Source organism: Mytilus galloprovincialis, chromosome 6 (assembly GCF_965363235.1).
Source record: "Mytilus galloprovincialis chromosome 6, xbMytGall1.hap1.1, whole genome shotgun sequence".
NCBI classification, from domain to species: Eukaryota; Metazoa; Mollusca; class Bivalvia; order Mytilida; family Mytilidae; genus Mytilus; species Mytilus galloprovincialis.
This window is the reverse complement of record NC_134843.1, coordinates 70,499,896-70,505,799: the sequence shown is the minus strand read 5'-3', so window position 1 is coordinate 70,505,799 and position 5,904 is coordinate 70,499,896.

The following is a 5,904-nucleotide window of genomic DNA, read 5'->3' as shown; positions in this document are numbered from 1 at the left end:
ACAACAATGTTAAAATTATCCAAAAGAAACGAGTCCGGTGTGGAGTTCCGGAAATTTGATAGATAAATTTTCCGACACAAATGTGATTATTTGTCTTTATATATCATACATTTAAGTAATAGCCGTAATAGCAATTTGTATGTTTAACTTCCAATAAACGACCTAAATCCTCGTAACCGATTCCTTTGAGGATTTATTTTCAGAATTTCATTTTATAGGCACTAACTGCTTTGAAGGGGCTTGATTTTTCTTTATTAACGAGAAACTTTTTTCGACGTAGGTAAAAAACAGGACAGAATTACGATAGAAGAAGGTAGCTACCATTTGATTTTGATTTGATGGTGGTGGTGGTAATGGGAGAGGGCGCCAGGATGAGGTTGAAAAAAAGCAGAACAGGAGTTTTGAGTAAAACAAAATGACAGAATAAGACACAAAAAATAGACAGGACGACAATTTCTGTATATAAAAAAAAATCAGGATATACTAATAAAAAAGGCACTGGCTACGGTAACATGGAAATGTAACAATAATAAAAAATATTATTGTTACATTGGAGACTAAATGCCGGAATGCAAAGTCGGATAAGGAACCGATTAATTACGAATGTAACAATACTAATTGAGGCTACGGTTACATTGCGTTATTGTTACATGAAAAACAGCAATCATGGTACGCTCGATTTATTAAACTTAAATCTTCTATAGTTTTGTTGCCTTAATCTTGCATATGTACGAAATAATACTTGTGTGATGATTTTGTATCTAAGGTTAAATTGTTCACATTGGTTATAGTTCGGTAGAAGCATTATTTTATGCATTGTATATATACTTTAATAAAACATAGAAAAGAGTAAGATGTTTCGCGGGTAAACTTTGGGTCAGGTCAAACGTGAAGGGGTGTTCCAAAGGAAACTGTCAGTACGAGTAATGAGACACTTTGGATGAACACCCCTCCTTCAATAATGGTACGGCTACCATTGGGGTATATAAGCAGGAGAGATTCCTAGCTCAGGGTCGATTGTCATACGTTTGAAGACGAAGACCTGAAGTACGGTACGTAGATATTCGAGATCGCTGTCTCTTATATATTATATGTTGTGTTAATATTACTAAATGTAATAAAGAACAGGTTGGTGCCTGTAATAAATACGGACTTGTACGTTTACAAGCTGAACCGTATTGTACCGTATAGGACAAGTGTGAGTCTGTGTGACCACCTTGTAAAGTACATAATTGTACCAGAGGAACAAAGACAAGTGTGTAAACTTGTAGGGTACATTATTTTACCAGGAGGACAAGTTTGTTCTTGACCTAGGACAAATTTGTAATAGTACAAATTTGTACCAGTTGTATATATATATTAGAGTAGAATTGTTTATAGCTAGTTTAGTAGCGATTGCAAAGAGCAGTTGTACATATTTTGGTTCATTGACGTAAATATTTGAATAAAGATCATTTGTTATATATTCTGTAAATAGAACATTTTGGATCCAGTATCAAACTGGTAACGAACACATTCTAGATAGAAATAGACACGCTTACCCTGTGTACACGTTACACTTGTAATAATGATGAATAATAAATATTATCGATTAACAAATGGTGTTTAAATTGGGTTTTTTAACGTATAAATGATCACGTTTGGTGTTTTAAAGATACTACTTTAGATAAGTAGTGCCAAAGGCGAAAATTTAGTCCAATGGTTTGTTGTTGAGAACTCGGGCTGAGTGTTCACTTTAAGTATTTAACTGCAAACCTACTCGTATTACTGTCATTGTACTTTGCACAATAGATGAAGAGATTCCTGTGACCAATTTTGTTTTGGGTGAAAAATTTAAAACTTGGGATTCGTTTAAAACAAAACTGAAACAATATCAAGACACAAATTTCATTCAGCTATACAAACGCAGTTCTAAAAAAATTGATTCATCTATAGCAAAGTTTGCTAACTGTGAAGTAAAATACTGTGAACTTCTGTATACATGTATCCACGGAGGACGTAATTTCGTTTCAAAATCAGATGGAGCTCGTCCAAACCAAAGGTAAGTTATTTTAACCTATAAACGAATATCAATGGGTCATAATATTCATGCGAGATTTCAATTACATTCATAATTCAAAGTTTGAATTGACACAGACCAAGTCTCCAACTTTTTCTCTCATTCTTCCAACGACATATCTGCTACATCTATATCATTTAAATGCACCAATTACGCAAGTTAGTTAAGTCATTCAATATGGTGCTCATTAAAAACATTTTTGTATGTGAAATTAAAATCAAATGTTTGTTTTGTGACTAGCTATGCCAAATAGCATTCAAGAACAGCCTCACATCTTCTTTAACAGAGTAGTTTAATGAATGTAGTATGTATGCCTCTGCCTCGTTTTTGTTGTGAAATTTTAAATTATTTCTTAAAACCTGATCTAAAGCATTGTTTTTATATTTTTAGCACTTTCCAGATGAAATTCCGGATAGTTTCTGGTCGACAACTGGTCCAAAATTCGATGTGTAATGAGTGACAAAGACATGATCGAGAGAGACGTCATTAGGGAAGAAATACCAAATGTACCCTAATGTCTTTTCCATGTACTTAGAACTTAGAACTTTCAAGAGAGAAGTGACTACTGAGAAGCTTGGAATTTCAAAAGACGAACGTATTTTGGCTCTTGAATTGCTTCAAAAGATGGCATATGCTAGGACCGAAGACAGCTACTCAGAATTTTATCGAGAACTTAAAGACACTGATCTTGAGTCAGTTATTAGGTACTTTGACAAGAAATGGCACCCAATTAGGACAGAATGGGTAGAAGGACTTAAAGATAATACTACAAACTTAATGAACAATACAAACAATCGTGTTGAATCTACTAATCAAAAATTAAAAGGAGTGATCTCAAAATTTTCAAATATCGTTGCATTTTTCGATGACTTGATGAAAACTGTAAAATCTTTACGTACTGAGAGGGATCACAGAGCTATCACGATTTTCCAGAAGGTAAAAGTAAACCGTTTTGAGAGTAATTCCAGTTTATCTGAATATTTAAAACAAGTCACACCATTCGCATTTGGATACATAGCAAAGCAGATGGAGGCAAGTCATAAAATTACTTATGATGAAGCTATTACTTCAAACACAGTAGATGTATCGTTACCAAGTTCTGATGGTGATCTAACAGTAACTGCAACCACATGTGACTGTGGCTTCTTCAAGAGCATAACTCTACCGTGTCAACATATTCTCTTTTTTCGTACACAGTCTTTATTAAGTGAATACTCACCAGACCTCAGCGCATACCGCTGGACAAAAGCTTACTATAGAAAAAGTCATGTAGTATTTGATGAATCTCAGCAACCTGAGAATAATATCTAACTGACCACAACTCATCGGCGCCGTCGAGTGGGTGTGTTGTCAGGGCAAGATAAATACAGACGTTCATGGTACAACACAGCAGTTAGCTCGACTAGTGTCGGATATGCCGATGAGACATTTCAACGAGCATGTACAGAAACTTGAGCAAATAGTTGATTTGCTGAAAGACGGAAAAGAGTATAACGTCCAAGACGATATTCTTGCAGGTAATGATCTTCAGTTATTATAATGTGTATGTTAATACTTTATAATATACTAAACTATGTAAGATGATTTCAAGTTACTGACAGAACCTTCCTATAAGCTCCCCCTAAAATTATACGCCGAGGAAGACCGAAAGGTGCAGGAACGACCGTCGTTGGATTGCCCAGAAGAACGAAGAGTCATGCCGTTTCTTAAAAGACGACCAAAGGAAAAAGAAGAAGGTAAATAACTTTTAAAAAAATTGGACAGTTGATGTACCCCAGTTTTTGATAGGGTTCGTGTTTCTTAGTCTTTAGTTTTCCATGCATGTTGTGTTTTGTGTGCTTTTATTTGTCTGTTTGCCTTTTTACTTTTTAGCCATGGCGATGTCAGTTTGAATAATGGAAAATAATTCACTATTTATTAGTACATGTAGTACTTGATGAACTTTTGACTTTTGACTTGCATTTTTATAATTTATTGGTTTTTTTCAGCTATGCTAAGTTGGATACTGAAATCCGAGGTAAACCTTACATCCGTAATGGACGGCAATGTGACCATACTGAAAGATGACATACAACTACATCACATGCTTCCAACCAAAATATTAGATGAGAATATAAACATTGCTAGAGTGAAAAAAGTATTTCTCACTGGAAGCATGGCAAACATTAAAGGTTGCCTTATCATCAAAACGGGATATCGCAGAATGGAACTGTACAGTATGTGATACGGACGTTCAGTGCGGCATCACTGGTGTGTGATGGCTGCTTGGAGTGGTTTTACCAAAAATGTGTCGGACTTAGAAATGCTCCAAAAACCACTTACCGGATATGTAGAAAATGTCATTGCAAATAAATAATTAAAGAATTTATATTTAATAATTGTATGTATTGTAAATATAAAATAAATGTCTTCAGTTTTTATTAGTACATTTTAATAGACCAATCGCATATTGCTGTTTTTCATGTTACAATAACCCAATGTAACCGTAGCCTCAATAATTATTGTTACATTCGTAATTGATCGGTTCCTTACCCGACTTTGCATTCCGGCATTTAGTCTCCAATGTAACTAATATTTTTATTATTGTTACATTTCCATGTAACGTAGCCAGTGCCAATAAAAAATAGGCAGGACCGAGAAGAGTGAAAAATAAAAAAGCAGGACAGAGATAACAGCTTAAATAATGCAGGGCAAATTTTTTGATTTTAACCCCATATAAATGAAATGGTAGCTCGATATTTGTCGATAGTGATTAATTCAATCTTAACATTACATTATAAAACAAGCGACGTCGTACATAATTCAAGATGTTATTTTGCAATTCCCCGTACTACGTAATACAAGTTGCCTTCCAATAAACAAACACTTTTTGAGAGCGAATTTCTGTAAATATGAAGTCATAGTTACTATCATAAACAAAAGATTTGTCAAGAAAAAAAATGATGAAAATCAACGGTTGAGTATTTTGCCAACGGTGGGATGGCAGGCAATTGGCCTCGACATTTTCTGATACTACATGTACAGTGCACCGTTGTCTACTTGAAAAAAAATAAAGCTTTGTATATCAGGAAATCTATTATATTGATAAGTGGTTTAAAATGCCATTTTTTTTTGTATCTGTCATATATACTTTAAAAGCAAATAAATGCATTTACCCATATGTTCCATTTTAACCATAGTGGCTATATGTGTTTCTTGACGGAAATAAAATACAAAATGTATACTAGATTCATTTGAGAAGATTTTTTTAAAGTTAGAAAACATAAAAAAAATTGTGTAAAATTGTCCTTAAAGGGCAATAACTCCTTATGGGGTCAATTGGCAATTGTGATCTAATCTGTAGATCTTACGTTGCTGAACAATTTTGCGGTTTACAGTTTATCGTTATCTATTTAAATATTTAAGATAATAACAAAAAACTGCAGAATTTCCTTTAAATAAAATTACCAATTTTTTATTGGGGTAGGAACCAAACAGCAGGTTGTCTGATGCGTCTGAAAATTTCGAGGCAGATAAATTTTGTCCTGTTGAACCACTGTCAGATTTGCTCTAAATACATTAGATTTTGAGATATAAGCCAAAAACTACATTTGATCCATGTTCTTTTTTTGGCCATTGTGGCCATGTTTGTTGATGGATAAAAAAAATCGGATACAGTTCATAAACTAGATTCCTAAAGGAACATTCTTTTAAACTTTAGAAGTATTAGGCACAGTAGTTTCAGAGGAGAAGATTTTTAACTGTTATCAAACATGAAGAACAAATTGTGTATAAATTGTCTTTAAAGGGCAATAACTCCTTAAGATGTACTTAGGTGAGGTCTTAGAATAAGTGTCAAACGTTCG